The sequence below is a fragment of the Polypterus senegalus genome, chromosome 14 (assembly GCF_016835505.1).
Source record: "Polypterus senegalus isolate Bchr_013 chromosome 14, ASM1683550v1, whole genome shotgun sequence".
Taxonomy (NCBI): Eukaryota; Metazoa; Chordata; class Cladistia; order Polypteriformes; family Polypteridae; genus Polypterus; species Polypterus senegalus.
In genome coordinates, this window is record NC_053167.1 from 89819007 (window position 1) to 89840054 (window position 21048).

General features: G+C 39.1%; 1 protein-coding gene and 1 long non-coding RNA gene across 3 annotated transcripts in view; one reads left to right on the plus strand and one right to left on the minus strand.

The window, feature by feature from the left end:
- The window catches only part of b4galt2 (UDP-Gal:betaGlcNAc beta 1,4- galactosyltransferase, polypeptide 2), a 648560-nt gene that overhangs the window by 552903 nt on the left and 74609 nt on the right, over positions 1-21048 (plus strand). The window lies entirely within an intron of this gene.
- Positions 5440-10703, minus strand: LOC120515280. The gene is made up of 3 exons (XR_005630626.1): positions 10625-10703; positions 9019-9091; positions 5440-5580 (listed from the first exon to the last, which is right to left on the minus strand). It is a non-coding gene; the product is annotated as an uncharacterized LOC120515280 (long non-coding RNA).

Sequence of the window (21048 nt, forward strand, 5' to 3'; positions counted from 1 at the left end):
GGACCTCCCTTAAATTGTGCACCGCCTGGTCAAAGTCTCTGGCATGAATCAGCAGGTCATCTAAATAGACCACACAACGGGTTCGGGGAATGTCTTTTAGGACCCGCTCCATTAGTCTTTCAAACGTGGCCGGCGCATTACAAAGTCCAAACGGCATTACCTTAAACTGCCACAGCCCTTGTCCGATGGTGAATGCAGTTTTGGGTCGGTCCTCTGCTGCCAGTTCTACCTGCCAATATCCACTGCGCAAGTCCAAAGTGCTGAACCAACGGGATCCAGCCACATAGTCCAATGCATCATCGATGCGAGGCAATGGGTAAGAGTCTTTTCGAGTGACTGCATTTAATTTACGAAAGTCCACACAAGGGCGCCAACCCCCCGTTTTCTTCCGCACCATGACCATGGGTGCGGCCCAGGGACTGTCAGAAGGCTCAATGATGTCGTTGGTTACCATCTCGCGAATCAATTCTTCGGCAGCTTGGCGCTTTGCAAGAGGCAATCTGTGGGGCGCAACCGAATGGGGGCGGCGTGGCCAGTGTCAATGTGGTGTTTGACTAACGAGGTTCTGGTGCAGTCCTCTTCTCGAGCCGCAAAAATGTCCACAAAGTCGCTCAATACTTTCTGGAGTTGCTCCTGCTGTGGCGTGCTCAGCTGTTCACCACTTCGATGGCCCAATTCTCCACAGCAGCAACCGCCTCAGTGGATGGGTGGTCGTGTGAGGAAAACCGTTGGGGAGCACTGGTCTGAGCTGCAATACTCTCCTGGGGTCTCTTCAGTCCCTGCATCTTCCGAACAACGGTCGGGAGCCGGTGAGCCGTGGTGTCCAGGCAAATCCAAGCTAACAGCCCTTCCAGGATGATTCCAGCCCGATTGGAGCGACACAGTCTCATTACCTACGCGGAGGATGGCCCTGGACACATCAACACATGCTCCCCAGTGGGCCAGCAAGTCTAACCCAATTATGCATTTGTCTTTAATGTCCGGGAGCCAGAATTCGTGGCTGGTCTGGCTCGTCCCTACTACTACAGTCAATAGTTTCTTTCCGGCATTTTTGTCCGCTCACCCGTAAACGCGCGCAGTTCGATGTTAGAAGGAGTCCAGTCTTTGGAAGAGGACCAGCTGTTTCGGCAACACTCCTCTCTGTAATAGACAAATAGTGGACCCGTGTCCACTAAGGCACTGCATGGCCGTCCGCCTATAATGCAGTCTAGGTACAGTCCACCTGAAAACCCACAGCGCCCACTTTAGGGCAGTCATTGCGGAGGGATGATGATGGCTGGGCGCGACTGACCTCCACACCCTCAGGTTGGTCCCTTTCTACCACTCGCTCAACTGCTCTCGTTAGCCGGCTTGGGCGTGATGATTGACGTGCGGAGACCCAAGCTGTAGTACCTCTTCAGCCCGCTCAGCCTCCCGTAGTGCCTCACTCAAATGTCTGGGCGACAGCAGACAGACATGCTGACGGAGACGCTCTGGTGTAAGGCCCCGCAGGAAAGCATGAACACTGAGTTCTTCCCTTGCTGCTGTCGAGAAAGTAGGGTAACCTTTCCGTACATAGACCCTGATGTCAGCTGCAAATGCTCCCACACTCTCACCTTCACGCCGATGTCGGTTTGTCAGCTCCTCCCTGTTGTGTTCCGCTGAGGTTCTCTGTCCAAACGACGGGTGAGAGCATCGGTGAGGGCCTGAAGATCACGACACTCCTCAGGCGGCAGGTCGATGAGTACCTGAAGTGCGGGACCCTCCAAGGCAAGGGCCAAGTGTGTTGCAGCTTCCTCGCAGCTCCAACCATTGTGAAGAGCAGCCAGATCCACTTGTGCAAGGTATGGCTCAGGGCGCCAACCCGCTGTATCGTGGCAGCTTAGCGGGTGACCGTGTGGGGAGGACCGCCGACTGGTGATTTGGGGTGTCGCGGCAGCTACAGGTTCATTCCGGCCGTGCCTAGAAGATCGCAACACTGTCCGGGGAATACTGGCACCCTCAGGCCAGTTTGTCCTTTTCTCCGTGCAGTTCTGCTGATCAGGCGCTCCAACATAACGCTATTTTCCGAGATGGCACGCTCTATTTCTTCAAGACTCTGTTCCATGACGGCGTCTTCTTAACAGCCTGGTCTCCCACTTCTGACACCAATGTAGCGACCCGTGGAGGAGTCTTTTAAGATTTCGAGCCGAACTCTGCCGTGCACCTCTCCGGCTGTCGGCTAGCGGCTTGCCAGCGTCATGCACGCAACTGCACCCAGCTCTTTAAGAAAGAGAACACTCGTGCCCCATACACCGCACGACTCCGAGTGTCTCGGTAGTTTGCTTAGATAACATCTTAGCAATAAAACAGCTCTGTCCTGTTGTATCTTTTTATTACAGAAGATAGTCAGAACCAAAAGCTCAACATTATTGCGCGGCCATTGCCAAGGTCAAGCACGAAGACACATTTCAATAAATTGGTACTTTTTACAAAATAAATAACCCCCGGACGGCGATAACCCAAACCCACCCAACCAATTAAATACAAACACACCATTATTTACAACACAAATGACAATACGTAAATTCCGACATACAATAAGCTTTTTATAAATTACCCATATTTCCCCGCAAACTATTTACATAAATTACCCATGAGGCGTCACTCCGCCAGCGCTTGCTGCCGGGTTGTTACAATATGTTGTGCTTTTATGATGTTCAATTTTTCTTTTGTGTAGTCTTCCAGAATAATGCATACAATAGATTATTGAGCATCAAAATGTGCAGTGAGGAAGTGGGCAACAGGGTTAGATCAATTCAGAGACTTTAACATCCAAATTGGGTTTGTCTGCGGGGAATGAAACAATAGAAATTGAGTTCCGTTTGTATATTATTTTTCAAATGATTCTCAATGCTCTTCACTTTCACATCACCGGAAAAATAATCAAACTACATAGCTATTTCTTTAATAAATATAATTCAATACTTTAATTGACTTTTATTTTTCTGTACAATTTCATTTTTTCAACAACTGTTAGAAAATTTGCAGTTGTTGTAAACTGTAGTTATATCAGATTTTACTAACTGAAACCATTTTTGACATACAGTATTATTTATACTTATTTAGTCTTAAACTACAGATATCACACACTACCAATGGAAATTTTCATATTTTGATCCTGACTAGGCATTTGCTTTTATGGTTAAAATGGTAATGATAAAGTTGAGCTTAGCTTTTAGCAAATTTTATAAATGTAAATATGAGTTCACCTGCTGCCAACCAAGGAATTATATACTGACTTTACAGAGGTAAATAATGGTAGACCGGAGAGAAAAATAAAAATGTACAGGGGAAAAACACCGGCCAAGGAAGAACACAATTTAAAAAAATCAATCAATCCATTTTCAAACTTTTTCAATCCAATTCTAGGCTCATGAATAACTGAAGCTGATCCTCACAACATCTGGCACAAGTCAGAAAAGAAGTGTAGATGAGTCAACAGTCTGTTGCTGACATTAACAATAATATTCAGGTGTGTATAGGGACTTAGCTAATTGCTTTGAAGGTTGTAGAATTTTGTAGTTTTGTTTAGTTACCGTATATACTCGCGTATAAATCGGGTCTTGAAACCTGAAATGTCGATCAGGAAATCAGACCCCGACTTATATGCCCATTCAAAAATGCAACACTTACCTTTTTTTTTCCATCTTCTTGCCTCCTCCAATCTCGCACCAGTTTCTCAGACACATCAAATTTTGTTGCAGCAGTGCAGTTACCAATTTCTTTCACCACTTCAATGATGTTTAATTTAAAACCAGCTTCATATTTTCTTCTTATTGAACACTCCATCGTAGATAAGGGATGCTCTTACGATTAAAATGTATGAAGGTCTGAGATACAAAAAAAATAAAAAATAAGTGCAAACATTGCTTCATAATATTTTGGGTATTACCGTGTGGTCACATAGACACAATAGAGTGAGAGAGAGAGGTTAGGACTACATGTGCTGATACAGCCCATTGCCGCACACACATAGAAAAAAAAGGTAGTGTGCTCCTTCATTACTCTCTCAGGTGGGCATTAGAATGTTATAATCTCTTGGACCAATAGCGTGAGTTATCCACACTCGACTTATATGACCGACATTATAAAATACTAGAAATTATAATCCAATTTATCCATGGGAGAACTTATCTGCAAGATACGGTACTTCATCAAGAAGACAGATATCACATTCTTGCGTATTAAATATTTTATATCAGTTATAGTAGATTGTAATTATATGTTGTGGCTAATAGTGAGCGCCACTAAGCCTCAGAACACAATACAGCAATACGGTCATGGGTTCAAATAAAATGAATTTCTTTGTAAACAGTACCTTCACAGGTTTCATTTTCAAAATAGTTGGACACAATCCAACACAACTGTATTCCTGTTGTTCCTGTCCTTCCACTTCTCCCAGGCAAGGAGGTCCACCTCCTCCAAAGTCTGACTCCTCGAGTGAGGTGAAACAGCTCCTTTTATGTTGGACCTGGGACTATTTCTGGTGCCACAGCATAGCATGCTGGGAGATATTCACAGTCATAAGCTGAACAAAACAGGGAAGTCCTCTCCAGGCAGTTTCCTCTGGCAGCACCCAAGGAACCTGACAGGGCCATCATGGGCAACTGTTTACGTGTCCCTACCTCTGACCAAGCCACATAGGCACTGCCACCTCTTGCACTGGGGGGTGAATTGCTCTTGATAAAGTAACTCACTCAGTCCATCTATTATCTTTTCACCCCAAGAGGGATAGGTATTGAAAACCATTCTGGCTGGATTGAGCCTCCATCCATGTTGTCTTTCCATTACGGTCTCCCGGCCAGGCAATGAATTGTCATTCATCCCAGTTGCGATGCCAATCCATATATTATGGGACTTACAAATGTATTAGTAGAGTACATAAAATCTATGTTTGCCAAAACAGTAATATCATGTAGGTAAAATAGCTTGTTGTTGCTAAAGTAGCTTTCCTAGACACCAGATTCCAACTCTAATGATGGAAAAATTTCATTTTTTTACTATTCTTAGCTATAAGATGTGGAAGGTTTATGGCTGGTTGTGCTTCATATTTCTCAAACATAACATTTTGAAAGAAGGATCTGATTGAGACTTATAAATCTGTGTTGAAGCCTCAAGCTAAAAATGTTGGCTGTGACAAATGATAATGGACAGCAGGACATTGAGGCACTGTAGTGATATAGAAATATTGAATATTACAGTGTGCAGATAATTTAGCAGTAATGTTGTTTTCAGTATAACAGAAATGCTGAGAGCACATGTATTTACTGTGTATATAATTGCATATACAGCCATGCTTAGAGAGTTAAATCTCTTTTCTAGTCATTTCTAGGTAAGTTAATTAACTTTTTGCTTTCCTTATTTTCGTTTTTTACTTTATGTTTACCAAGATCGTTTAACTTACCTGATACGGCTTCAATCAGTAGAAGTGGGTTGGTGTGGCAGAGGTTCATGCTACCGGTGACTAGGACATAACCACAATTATTGCGACCAGCATGTTCCTTGCCATGTGTGTCACTGTACTGATGCTTCAGTCATAACTTGTATTAGGGAATCTGTCTAAAGAGGAAAAAATACAAGATATCCATGTTGAAATTACCTCCCTCAAGGCAAAATTAAAACAGTAAATTAATCAGTAATTGGGTTTGCACAGAATGTTGCGGTATTTTAAGATGATTTTCAGAATTCAGCAATGTTTTAAAAAGGAAATGTTTTAAAATTCTGTAATTTGTGGAACAAAAAATAACCTCAGAAAAAAAAATGTAACTTTTCTGACAATTTTCCTTGAAGAATATGTGTACCATAATTCAATGAAATCAGACAGGCATGACAATGTTAGTAGGTGATTTTCTAAGTTTATACAAACACATCTGAGATATCACCTTTTCTGATATCAATGTTAAATTTTATCACTTTATCGAAAAGCTATGTTTAGATCACTGGGCTATCATTTCAGCTGATTCTCATCAATGACAATTTTAACTCCTTGCCAGCTTTCTGACAATGTGGTCATAATACCAACTTGAAACCAGTTCAATAAGTAAATCTGAAAACACTCCATGGAATTCAGTGGTCAGATTTAAAACGCCATCTGGCTATTGTAATTTCTTTAGCGTTATTTGGCAATAAAAGTGTCAGTTTACTTTTATTTCACTTGTATTTTATTGACCCATGAGGTCCCTGACTTTTGTAACATTCATGCAAGCCAATGCACAGCAGAAAGTAAAGGTCCCCATTTTTTAAGTAATTAAATCTTAAACTGATGTACTAAATGGGTATCTTTATCTAGCCTCATCACATCCTTATGGAGATTTTATCATCATCCTTGGAGACTTTATCATCATCACAGGTATGAATGTGAAAAATTGAACTATTTCATAGCAAGTGTTCTTTATGGAACTTAGTGCTGTGTTGCGTGTTGTTTGGTATAAATAATCGTGGCAGATATTAAGGCAGTGTTTTCCACACAGTTCTAACAACTGATGAATACGATTGTCTCAGTAGTTTTTTTTTTTTTTTTGTACCTAATTGCTCTGTAGGATAACTGATATTCACTCATATGCAGATCCCTGCAGAAAATATCATTAGCCTGCCATTAGCAGCCTGATGTAATGTTTCCAGTGGACATCCCTTGCATAAAGTATTCAGCAGGTTATTAATTAAATATCAGAGGAGCATGTATTCTGCTGTGGATCTCTATTTTATAACTACCCTTTAACAATTATTGTATTATTTTCTTAAAGCATCCCACAGTCATTTCTTTTGGTTTAATCCATTGAGACTAGACAGCTACTATACTCATATTCTGTCTAATCAGTAGCAAGCTATTTTTAAATGACATTAATTACACTTTTGCGTAATGAACTGTTGGTATAATTGTATAGTTTTCAGCACAATTATTGGCTTATGAAAACTTCAATTTTGAAATTAGGGAATTATATTAAATAATTGCTTAACCACAGGTATCGAAAATGTGTGCAGATTCATCATTGCTAAACATGCATTTGGGTTTTCTAAAAATTACCTGGAAAATCCCTTTACAGTTTTAACTGCAGTGAAATTATATTAAGTGCTTAAAATACAGAAAGGGTGAAGTGGTCACAAAGTACTTTACAACCATCGAGGGGATAATACACTCCTAAAGTATTGTGGCATCCAGTGTAAATTAGAAACAAGAGGACTCACAGCTGACAGGGCTTCCCATAATTCATTATTTTTTTCTGTACTAAAGGAACCCATTCATTAGCTCCACATTTAGATTATGGTGCATACCTCCAAAATAAAAAAAAATATTCATCCTCTACATACCTTTTTTCTTGACTGTAACAGCAACTACAAGTTCAGATGCTTAGTTTTCACTATTGTTATCAGCACTGCCCATTACCTTTTGTCTTCTCTTTTCTAACAACCCACGCTCCACTCTTCTTTTATCACTTAATCCTTTTTCCTGTCAGTCATGCCCCTTTGTGGATGTGTTTACCCTTTAAAGTCAGAATGCCTCGTCCCAGCCCTTCTCATGCCTTCACAGTTCACCAAGTGACTGCTTGTACATCGCAGCACTCTACATGTATTAAAGGAAAGTATATAGTAGGCTGAAGGAGAGGAAAATCAATGCTCTTTTCCAGCTGAAGTTCTCCCACTGCTTTGAAACCCTACAGCACATTGCTGATTTAGTAGAACAATGGGTGCCATTCCAGATGACAGTGAATGAGATGACAGAAGAAAAGGCAGGCTGATTAATCCAATGATACAAGACAGAACATTAAGGGTGATGGATGAGCATAAGGCAGTGAAGGCCATGTGAGAACAGTTCTTGTGAAATACAACTGTAGGAGAGGTGAGAGCATAAGTGTAGAAGCAGATAAATTGTCCAAGAACAATGACCCCAGGTCACTGTATCAAATCATTGAAGACCTCACTGGTATATGGACTACAGGGGGAAATGCTGTTAACAGAGAACAGAAAAGGGTAAGTTGGATGACTTCAAAGTGACTCTGAATCATCCAGCACCTACAGAGACTCACAGGTTTGAGGATCTGATGCTACCATTACATAATGTTAGCACAAGCAACATATCAATGGAGGAAATGATCAGAACAATGAAGGCTATGCACAAAACAAGAGTCCAGGTAGAGATGAGATCACAACTGAATTGGTAAGGAACAGCATTCCAGAAATAGTATAATACCTCACTTGACTGTTCAATGCATGTGGGAAAAAGACCAGTGAAAGACTGGGTGCTAAAGTGTGTGATTGTCAAGCTTCCCAGAAAGCAATTTGTCAGACTATAACAACTAGCAAGGTTTAACACTACTGTCCATCCCCTGGAAAATATTCTTTACTTGCTACTCATGCTGAAATACTGTATATCCACTCATCTTCACAGTGATCAAACTGTTCAAATGAAACTTTATTGGTCAATTCTTTGTGCAGTGGAGTGTCCTTGACAAGACACTGGAATGTAGGAAGGACCTGGCACTAAACTTCATCTATTGCTGCTAAGGCCTTCAACAACATCCATTGGGACTCCCTCTGGAAGATATATGCAAACTGAAGGATAGAACAGCACTTTACCAGTATCATCAGGAGCCATTACAAGAACTCAAGGTGGTGTGTCAAGATGGAGAATGGCAAAATAGAGTACTTCAGCTTGATACAGGGTGAAGCAGGAATGCATCTTTAGTCTGTTCCTGTTATTCTTTGTTAAGGCCTTTGTGTAAAGAAAAATGAGGACAGATAGTACGGTTGGAACCCCCAAGGATTGTAGACCACTAAAGTTAACAGACTTGGACTACGCTAATGATATAGCCTTGTTGGAAGAGTACATGAACAGACTGCTAAGTCTCAGAACTAGTCTAGAGACATATTCAATGAAGATCATACTTAAGTGCAGAGAAGACCAAGCCCATGACCATATGAATCAAAGGTGGGGTACCATTAAAAAGAGGTAATCAATGAGGAAAAGGACAATGAAAAAACACAGACTAATTTACTTACCTGGGAAGTATCATGGCCTCAGATAGTAACATCCAGTATGACATTGCTGTATGTTGATGCAAATCAGTAATCACTAGAAAGAGAGTGAGAAGGATACAAGGTGAGCACTATATACTGTATGCTAGTGTGGGAAGTAGGGATTGATGGACATATTAGATGCTGTAAAGTATTGTGCCCCAAAAAGGCAACAAGGAGGACCAAATTCCATGATCCTTAGCCTTATTGAAAAATAAGTAATGTTCCTCCATGACACTTGAGGTCTTTTAAACCAGCAAATGAGATGGTTGCATGGACATCTTCATTGATAGATTGTAGCATCCTTGCAGTTTGGCTAGTACCAGAGAACACATGGATCTAAGTGGAAATGAATGAAACTATGGTAGTCCTTTAAGAGAGAGGGCTGAGTAGTTGCTGTCAAGATCTTTAATCTTTGGGTTGTTGAAAGGTTAGGTGTGCAGGAACACCAACGTCCATTAGAGGGAGATGTAGACTTCCATCTCTGAAACATAATTAGAGACATCCCAAGAGAAATTTTCAAATTGATTCAAGAGCCATAGACAAGGTTGACTGAAGAGTTTCAAGGCAAGTAGAGGATAAAGGCTCATTGGTAAGAAGAAGAGGCCAATATCATGTCAGAAAGTGATGAAAGTTGAGAAATGGCAGTACTTTGGAGGTGAATACGTAGGTGGCCCACCTGTTTGGGTAAATATAGGTTTATTGAGTTTAAACAGGCCCAGGGAGGCGGCAGCATTGTAGTTTAGTTTTGTTGTCTGTGTTGTGTATTTTTTATTTCCATATTTTACCAAATAAATGCACAATTTTGATTGATTTGACTTACATGGAATTATTCTGTGTGGGGAAAGTAGTAGCCATTTATAAGATGAAAAAATAATACCTATCTAATAGTAATTATTATAAATGTTACCACTCAAAACACCTTTACCTAAGAAAATCACATTATTTAGAAAGAGAAAGTACAAAGTTAATAGACAACTCAATATCAAAGCAGAGTACAAAAAGCTTTAGCTTAGTTATTCACAAGTCTAGGTGGTAAACTTCCAGTCTATCAAAAACACAGTTGACACACTTCAGGTATAATATGCCCAACTGAGTACATTTTTCAGATGATTAATCAGAGTAACATTGGCATTATTGTTGAATTTATATGTTTAAAATTAATTTATCTTTCTTTCCATTTACTAAACAGATTTATTTTTTGCCACCTGTTCATTAGACTACTTTGTTAATTTAAAAAATAAGTCATTTTTATATAACTTTTAGACCAAAGAATTCTGAATAATATGTCCATGTGGATTAAAACTGTGATCAGGTAAATGATAAATTTCATTAGTCAATTTCAAGGTCTTTACCAAGGCCATAATGAACATGTGAGACAAAAATCATTTTCACTTTTAAATTGTTTGTGTGAACAATTTCATCCAAAGGAGCAACATTTGGAATACTGTAGCTTCACATTCTGAAAATGTATTCTCACTATTTTCTTTACATAATGCTACTTAAAACATATTTGTATTTATATTTCTCAAACATCCTCAAAAACTCTGGTTCTTCCAGGCGAACTTTATTGAAAATGCTTTTCACTTACTGTTTGTTTGTTCGATGATGTGATGCCTAATTTAGTTTATGTACTGCACTGCCCTCTTATAAAGTATCCTGCAAATAACGTCATGCACACTGATATGACCTTCACAGTACATATGAATGTAATGACACCCACAACACCGGCTTGTAGGGATTTAGTTTCATACATTCTGTAATGTTGGCAACAGCCTAGCTGTTGGGTACGGAGAGAAAGGTTTGGGTTTGATGCATTGCTGGCAGAACCAGTGATACACTGCTTTTTCACAAACTGGTGAGGTGTGCATTTTGAAAGCACTTGAAACAGAATATTGTTCTGTGAGTCCCCCATGTGTCAAGTTAAAGGAATCTTAAGAAGCATATAGCACCAAACACAGAGATAACAGAACTAACAAAATAAAATGTGTATCAGGACTTCCGTTAGCTTCACATGACTACTTGTGCTACTGGTAAAACCAGAGTGGGGCTCCTTACTGTGCAGAAGCTGCTTTTTTTGTGTGGCATACTGTATTTGAATGGGAAATAAGTACTGTAAAGTGGTAGATTTACCATTTAAATGGGAACAAACATTCCAAACTTAAAGAGAAATTAGGCTTGTCTTACATAGATAGATATATAGATGAGGAGGTAGATTATCTATCTATCTATCTATCTATCTATCTATCTATCTATCTATCTATCTATCTATCTATCTATCTATCTATCTATCTATCTATCCTTTAGAGTTATATTAAAATACTATGTGTACATGTCTGCCTGTCTGTATCATGATTTGTAATTTATTAAGGCCAGTTATACATTGTTTGAGTTGCCTTACTGTCTGAAAGAAAATCCAATTTTAAAAACATAAGCTTTTGAATGGGTGTTCATTTTTGGCAATATGCGGGCCTGTCAGCCTGATTATTTATAGTCTGCATCCCTAAAGATAACTAATAGCCCTCAGCACCAAATCAGTTATTTGGTGCAAATATTTCTTTTTGTTTCATTGTTCATTTTAATTACTTCATTTGCAACAACACGGGGAATTGACTACACTTAGAACAAATCTTAAGAGAAAGCAACATCCAATTTATAATAATAAATAAGCTATCTCAAATACCTTCATTATTTTTAATAGGCAGCAAAATGGGAGTCTGTTTTTATTGAAGTTAACATATTGTGTAAACATACAAATCAAACAAAGGGCAAAAATAGTTTTTTCATTATTTGCTGTATATCACGTTTTTTCCTTGTTTTTGCTAAGAAGAAAAAAAAATTGGATTCCCTAGAGCATCCACAAAATGGAATAATGTATGTAGTTGTCAATATTTTTCATTGTTACTGAAATAACTTTAGATCGGGTGTTTAAAAAAAGATGTATTTATACCCTGGCAAGCAAAGAATACAAATTACTCTTAAAACATCAGAAAATATTGTTTTTTGTATATGTTTTGTATAGAAGCATGCACTTCTAGCCTATGGTGAACAGAGACTGCTGTTCAGATTTCTGGGTAGCAGCAGTGGGCGGAACGGTGGCTTTGAGGCTAGAGATCTGCACCAGCAATCAGAAGGTTGCTGGTTTGAACCCCATAAATGCCAGAAGTGATTCCACTCCATTGGGCCTTTGAGTACAGCCCTTAACTTTCAATTGCTTTTAATTTGGTATGACATTAACCTGCATCCAGGCCTGCAAGGAGGTCCTCCAACTTGTAGGGAAAACTTTGGGGGTTGGTTGTAGGTTTGGCACTCCAGCAACTATAAAAACCCTCAAACAGTTTCATTCCATTTGAAATAGTGTGGTGCTGAGGTGTCACCTGCTGCACTCGATCCTAATTTGGGATCATGAGGTGGTGCATCGTCTGGTGGGTGCGGAAGCGCAATGTATCAGAGCATGTTCCCAGTCTATCTCTCCCTTAGCAGTAGTGGCCCAATAATTGAGAAACTGGGAAACACCTTAGTATTTTGAATGTCATTTTGGTTTTGTTATACTAAATATCTTGTAATAGAATCTATGCAACATTATGAATATATAGTACTGCATTAATGAATTGAAAATGTTACATTTTAGACATTATCTTTTAATCAGTTTTATTTCGAAATTTTCTCTGTTCCTTTAGAGGACCTGTTGTCTCAATAGAAAATCAAATCAGAAAATGTGATTGAACCCAAGCGCACAAGTAGCACCCAGATGTATTGCCTTCTTAAAATGTGGATCAGGTGTAGAAGATCAGCAAATCATTAGAGTGATGCTTCAAGTGTCTTACATAAAAATGTCATCTAGTTTGGTCTTAACCATACAGGTAACACAGCAAAGATCCATAGAGCTTCATAAGCCAAAGAAGAAAGACAGTCATTGCCATCAATACTAGGAATCAGCACAAAATAATCTATCTTTTGAATTAATTATGTCAAATATAAGGGATAGATATGTACATATACACCCAGTTTTGAAGGAAATTAATATGGGGCTGATTTATTTATTTTTTTGTACTTTTTTTGTGTGTACATGGCATAAAACTAAAACTGATGCTTTGCCTATATGAACAGACCTTTGCAGTGCAGAAGTTGATTATCAGAATGAGCTGCACCCCCAGATCTAGAAGCAGGCTTAGGCTTGTATATGGCCAACAAAATGTGGATAGGCTTTGCAAATTCCAGAAAAAATCTTAAACGAAAAAGTGAACTGTAATCCATCCATCCATCCATTTTCTAACCCGCTGAATCCGAATACAGGGTCACGGGGGTCTGCTGGAGCCAATCCCAGCCAACACAGGGCACAAGGTAGGAACCAATCCTAGGCAGGGTGCCAACCCACCGCAGGGCACACACAAACACACCCACACACCAAGCACACACTAGGGCCAATTTAGAATCGCCAATCCACCTAACCTGCATGTCTTTGGACTGTGAGAGGAAACCGGAGCGCCCGGAGTGAACTGTAATCCCCTGGCCCAAATAAGACATCAATGTTCCTCTGTTTATGATTTTATTAAAAACATATTCAACAGCAAATACACAAACAAAAAGGAGGCAAAAAGGCTACGTTATAAATACTGTTTAAAATTTTTTGTGACGATTCTGATGTTTTCGTTATTCTTTTATTAACCATTTTGCATCTTAAAGTATATGGAATTTAAATTTAGTATAATTTTTTAATAAAATATTTAATGCAGGAAAAATATGAATCTTTTCTTGATGCCATTTATTTCTTATTGGAGCCACCATGTTTAGAAAGGTTGCTTCGATACTGCTAGAGAAGATGAAGATAAGACAGGCTAAAGGTCAGTGCAGGCACTTCTTGATCATCCAAGATTACAGATAAATCCTTGATAGTCTGTGAGAAAAAATATTTATTTAGTGTTTTCTGGAAAAGAATTTAGGCTGCAGTTTTAAAACTTTGAATTAAGGTTTTCATTTTGGGATTATCAGCTAATTGTTTTGAATCCCTGGTTTCAGGCTTTACTTAATGGTTAATGGCTGTGCTGGTGAAAAATGTCAGAACCTACAGAGAATGCAGCTTGCTGTGTTTTAGTGAAACGTGGCTAACGTCTATCATCCCAGATGCTAACGTGGAGCTACCGGGTTTAGCACAGTTAGAGTGGACAGAGACGCAAGTACCTGTGGAAAGAAGAAAGGAGGAGGACTCGCTCTCTATGTCAATACAAAGTGGTGCAACTCAGGACATGTAAACGTTAAAATCTCCACTTGCTGCAGGGACATCGAACTGTTGGCCGTAAGTCTGCGCCCCTATTACTTGCCCAGAGAGTTTGGACACGTGATTGCTTTTTTTTTTCTTGTGAATTTCCCCTTGGGATTAATAAAGTATCTATCTATCTATCTATCTATCTATCTATCTATCTATCTATCTATCTATCTATCTATCTATCTATCTATCTATCTATCTATCTATCTAATGTTTCATCTTCTGGTCTTTTTCCTATCTCCTCTGCTAGTTGCATCTATTTAGCAGAATAGGTTATGGCTAAAAGGCAAATCTGATCAAACAATCCAGACCATAATGAAAGGATGGAACCCTGGCTGAAATATAACAAACACAGTACTCTGAAATCACAGTCCACACAAGAGCTGAAAGGCAGAGGTAGAAGTAATGTTGCAGCAGCAGTCTTGTCTATTGGGCTTTTAAATAGCACTGTGGGTGATCTCCCAGCTGCAGCATCAGGTGGCCATGCCCCCTTAGGTACAGCAAGCACTACAAAATGCATAACATACAGAATTATTATTAACATAAAATAATGTAACCAAAATATACAAAAACATATATAACAAAAAAGACAAAAGCATAATACCAATATAAAATATTATACTAAAAAAAGCAAAGAAAAGATGCATAAAAATTAAAAACTCTTAAACCAGGTCTGAAACTCCTACTATGCCATAACAGTATCCTCATGATGTACCGAATGCTTGTTTCAACCATTTTCTTTTATACAGTGTTTTGTTCCAGATTGAGCATTTTCAGGTTGCATCCAGCAGTGGCTCTTCATCCATTAGTCCAGTGTGTTTGTCAAATATTAGCCTAAACCAATGAAAAACAAAAACTAAAGGAAGTCTTTTTTAGCATTCCATACAAATAACTCATGTTTAACAAAAAAGGTTTGAAGCAAATCAACCCCTACCCTTGAGAAGGAGAGCTTGGCCAGCAGAGTTAAACTTACAGCTAGTAAAAATAAGTAAATAGATAAATTAATAAATTAATAAAGATAAATGGAGCAAAAGCGGGGAGAGAACCTGCTTTCTCAGTTTAAATGCTTATTCTAAAATGTTATTGATTAGATCCTGCCAGCTTTTGAAAGATTTTTGTACAGATCCTGTAAGTGCGAATTTTATTTTTTCCAATTTCAAATAGTATATAAAATCAGTTATCCACTGACTTAGAATTAAAGGAAGTCTTTAAAAAAAAGGCAACATGTAAAGGAACTACATAGGATTAAGGTTTCATCTGCACGATTACACAAGATGAAATCATTCAGTGACTGCAGCAACAAAACACCAGTCACTGAGGCATTCCCAGGCCAGCATCTTCAGAGGGGAAACCACATTTGCTATGAAACCTGTTTGCTTCCAGGAACATATAAGAGAACATAGATGAAACAAAGCAGGAATTGGCCCTGATTCCACTAAAAAAATTTGTTTCAGCGGAATTTAGTCAGTCAGAATGATGGGTTACCTTCAAGTGGACTAAATAAACTCTTTCAGGGTGAATGTCCACTTTGGTCAAAGGAGGGGTTGACGGTGGTAACCAACTATAAACAGGGACAGAACACTCCATTATGTTTTAGTGGACTCTCTTTGCTAGAAGGAAAGTTAGTTTAATTGGTTTGACTAAGAGTCTCTGCACTTGCATGAGTAGCGAGGAACAAAGAATGGCAAAAATGGCATCGAAATCAGGTGAGAGATCGAAATGAATGCATGACGCAAAATACTCCGTGAACGACGTTTTGCATATTATTGTTGAATTGGACTCTGACTTGTCGGACTCTAATTTTGATTGAAGTGATCGAAAATGAATGTGAGGTACCAGCATCAGCTGATCAACCCCCAGCTGATCACGGTGCTGACCAGGTTCTTGTAGCTGAAGATTGCCTGGGAGGACCACCACTTGCAATGAGAAGAGGTGCAAATCAGATTGCAATGCACTGCCAACACCCACCCACTACGTGAAGACAGCCTGGCAGCCAGCCTGCTGCACATTCCTGGCAAACTGGCGGCCACAGAACACAGCAAAAGACATTTTATGTTGATTTCTGTGTGAAACCATTGCTTTGTGTGCTTTTCAGAGAACTGTTTTTGAAAAAATATTCAGCTCTCGAAGAGTTAAAGGTAGCTTGTAGTCTGTACCAAGGGAAAGTTGTCCCGCCCTAGTTAGCTTACCCATTGGCTGAAGGGTGCTCAAAGAAGTCTATAACAACTTTGGATTAAAATCCAAGCCTTTGACAGCATCACTCACAAATTATCAGGGTCAAATTACATCAGCATAATATTGGAAGGAGACCAAACATGGCCTACGTGATGTCTGGGACTATAAGTAAATACTGTAGTTTCATTTTTGTTATGATTGGTATTTGTAATTAATTTACTGCTCTATTCTGAATTGATCCTGACTATACCTGTATGTCTTTTCTGTGTTTTTGAAACTCGGGTATTTTGATTTTGAAGTCAAATTTGATGTTCAATGCATTTTTGAAGGACAAATAATTTATTACCATTTTGCTGTGAAGCCATTTTGTTTTTTCTAGATCCGGTGTGGCTACAAAGGTCATCGCATCAAGAGGCCAGTTAGGTGAGGGGTTTTAAAGGATATCTCAGTGGCCATTTTATTTCCGAGTTTGCAGATAAACCTTAAATTTAAGATCTTCCTAAGCCTTTTGTTTTTGCCTTCCTGGTTTTTGATCTCTTGTTCTTGGTTTTTGACTTCTGGCTTTTGATTTTGTATTCAGTTTCTTTGAAAGATAGGACTGAGTCATGGATCTGACCTCAGCTTGCTTTTTTATCTACATGTTTCTCCCTGTTCTTTACATAAAAATGTCACTATCTCCATGCAAGACAGTACAACTTTTGAACTGTCTGTCCTGAGCCTGCTTTTCTAGGTTTGTCAGTCTACACGAAGGTGATCTCTAGTGATCTTCAGCCATGTTGTTTTCGAGGCCTTCTTTGTTGGGTATCGGTAATGTCTGAATAGTTTATATCATGCAACTCTTATCACGATTAAGTAGATCAATTAATGAAAATGGACAGATGGATGTATAGAGCATACAGTGGTAAAGGAGTTAAGATGTACTAGTCAATTCTTAAAAATAAATAACATTTTGAAGAGACCTTTCATGTATATAACAGCCACGAGAGATTTCTCTGTCACAGAGCTACACAGTTGTACACTTTCTTACATGATTTTTTTAAAATTAGAATTCCTAAAAATGAACGGACTTAGCTTAATGATGCATATAGGGACTGAACTGACGCTTCAGCCACTAGGCTACACTACCTTCTGCCTTTAAATAAACTTGGATGACCCTGTTTTATGATTTTGTCTCATAATGTGGAACAGCACAGTACATCCCATGTTGTGCAATCAGACATATTTAACACTGAATAATCTACTGTAACCCCACTTAGTATAATTTTCCATTTCATAGACCTAGACCACTGCTGTTAAAGCCTTCAAGTTAGGTCACCAGTCAGGAAAAGAAATAAGTGACATTTTTTTCAGCAGTTTTTACAGACTTCAAAGAATATTTTGTGCTGCTAACCTATAATCAAAATTTTGCCCTAGCACAGACATAAAGTAAAATGTTGGAGATGTGGCATCTTCATGGTGTGCAGCACAGCTCGATTCTCTGAAACCGAATAACGTATGTTAACAAAATATACAGAAGGTGTCAGCAGTATGAAAATATATTTTAATATCAAAACAACTCAAGGTCAGAATTTCAGCTGTGAGTTTAATCAGCCTTTACACTTGTTGTAGGACAGTGTTTAGTAATTCGGCCGCCATCTGTTGAACAGCTGTACAGTTGTAACACTGGGAGGCCTGGATCTCAAAACAGTGAGCCAGTAAGTCGTATGTCCCAAACCCTCTGAACTGCATGGTGAGCTTATCTGCTGCAGTTTGAGGAGAAGAGAACACTGCTCATTTTGACTAGTCTATCGCTATGCCTTTCAATGTTAAATGCCATACAAGTATAAAAGACAACATTACTCAGATGTCATTTGGTCAATATCTTATTTGGTCCTCTAGCTTCTTCTGTACAGCATATGTTATAGATGTCTCTATATTCTTTTTTGTACTCTCATCTCTATACAGTTATAGAAAATACTGCAACATTTTCGCAGAAACTATGAACAAAAAAGGAGAATGACAAGGAAATCTTTTAGTAATTATTCCATTTCTACTTATTAGAATATGTTAAACGAGTTTGATTGTTTTTTTATCATCAAAGGCAAATAACAGCATTGCTCAGGAGCAAAATTTGCAGTTCTATGTTAACCCACTTATCAGAGATGGATTTTGAATGTTGTGCTTAGTTCTCAAGCTTTTGCTCTAGTTATCATGCTAGTGGTATGCCTTTACCCAAACCCAGATACAGTCCTTTTGTTTTGCTAGCCAGACATGAATTGGTCCGCTTGAACCTTCTCTCACTTTCCTAGTAAACCTTCTTTATGTAACCAGAAGTAGCATGCCAATCACTAACAGTGACCTCAAAAGGATGGCTTCTTCTTCTACAGTTTTCACCTGACCCCTATCTCATGTCTCAAGGGAAAACAAGGCCATCTGTGACAACATGTACAAGCATGTCATCTTTTCAGTATTTGATATATTTGTCTGCTTTTTATTATGCTGCTAGGTTAACAAATGTGTTTTGAGATTTTCAGGTAAGAAAGGCCGAAATTTTGCAGTAAGATAGTTACACCAGAGAATGGCGATGTGTTGCATATTGATAAAGTTCTATGTATCTTTATCTCTGTCTCTGTATATCTCTGGTAGAACCTGCAAGTAAGAATTTCACTGTGGTCTGTACACATGGCAATAAAGTATGTAGGAATATTTTGGATTTAATTAAATGAATGTATATGCAAATAAATAAAATTACTGTGAAAGGTTGCAATAAACAAATAGCAACAATATGAAACAAGGGTATAAGTAATTCAATCTGTCATGATTTTTTGTTGCTTATTTCCTAACGTATTTTATTCATTTCAGTTATACACACTGTGGTGGACAGTCGGTGTCCTTACCTGACCAGGGCACCTTTGAAGTGGAAGGACTGGGGAAAGAGCGTGCATGGGACACTGTCTCCCCCAGATCTCTAGATGGCAGTCCTTCTGGTTTCCAGAGGTGCCTCGGATTCCCACGGAGCACCATGGGGAATGGAGTTCTGCAGCTCAGCCCTGTTGGGCTCCGAGGGTTCTGCTAGGGGGTGCTGTGGGGATTGCAAAGGCCTACTTTGGCAGGCTTCCGCTTTACCCAGAAGTGCTTCTGGACCACGCTAACAGGCCACTGGAAGTACTCCCGGTAGTAGCATAAAAGGAGCCAGCTGTCACTGCTCCAGGAGCCAGAGTTGGGAGGGAGAGGAACAAAACTTGCTAAAGAAGGAGTGGAAGCAGACAGAAAGAGAGAGAGAGAAAGAAAGGAGACAAAGTGTTGCAGTGGGCTGCTTTGTGCTCACTTTATTCTACTTATTTGTACTGTGTGCTCGTCAGTGGGAAACTCTTTGGGAAGAGTTTCAAATGAATAAACCTTTGTGTTGTGCTGGTTTTGGGGATCTGGTGTGCCCCCTGCAGACCACAGCACCAAACATAAAAAAGCCATGAATGAAAACTGTCATTTTCACTGGTTAAAGTTGAGAGGGCAGATTCCAGCAAGTACTATTTTATGATTGATGAATTGTCAGTAGAGTGACCGTAAACAGGAATGCCTGGTCACTAAAAAATGTTTAGCCCAAGGACAGCTTAAAAATAGTGAATTTGCCTAAAAAAATTGCCTAATGCTTGAGGTAGACAACATGACACACCGGAAAAAGGGACAGTGTCAGAGTGCGAGGGTTAGTTACAGTACATACCATCCAAGCCTGCAGATGTGGATCAAAAATTAACCCAACTGGGTGGGAAAACTGTGGACTGGCTACACTATTGAGACTTCAGATGCAAACTCCTAATGGTGAATTTGGAGTTTATTGTTCAGGGTAACTTTTTCTTGCACTCATTTCTGATGCATACAGTCACAGCTTTGAGCATACGCAGAAGCCATAGGATTCCCATGTCAAGAAAAGCACAAATCTCCACTCAGTGGACAATCCACCAATCAAAAAATAGTACTTGGTAGACACCACCCTCTCGACTTTAATGAGTGAAAAATGACAATTTTCATTTCAGGACTTATTTCATGTTGTATGTGTGTTACTGAAATAAATAAAGGAAGAAATTATTAAATCAATACATAAAGAAGAAAGTAACAAATATATATTTTGTGGCACATTTAATTGTTTATACTCACATTTCATGTTGTTTATTTATTGTCACATTTCACAGTACTTTTTTAATGGTGGTATTTATTTATTTAATTTGAAGCATTCTTCCATAATAAAGACCTCATAAAATAGTAAAAGTTCACCACTAGTTATTTGGTAATGCTGTAGATATATTATTAACCCCTAGAAGGCGATCTGCACTTGATAATTTCCATGGCATGATTTCAAGCCAAAAGCAGCACAGCAGTGATGTAGTATTTAGAGTTGTTTGTCCCACAGCTCCAGGCATTTGAGTGCATGTTTGTGTTAATTCTGCACATCCTCCTTGTGCTTTTGTGTTGTTTTACAGCAGGTGCTCCATGTTTCCTCCTACATACACAAACATGTACAACTGAGGTTGATTGCAGACAATTAACGGCTTTGCATGAGTAGTTGAGCAGTTGAGAGTACAGGTGTACACATGAAT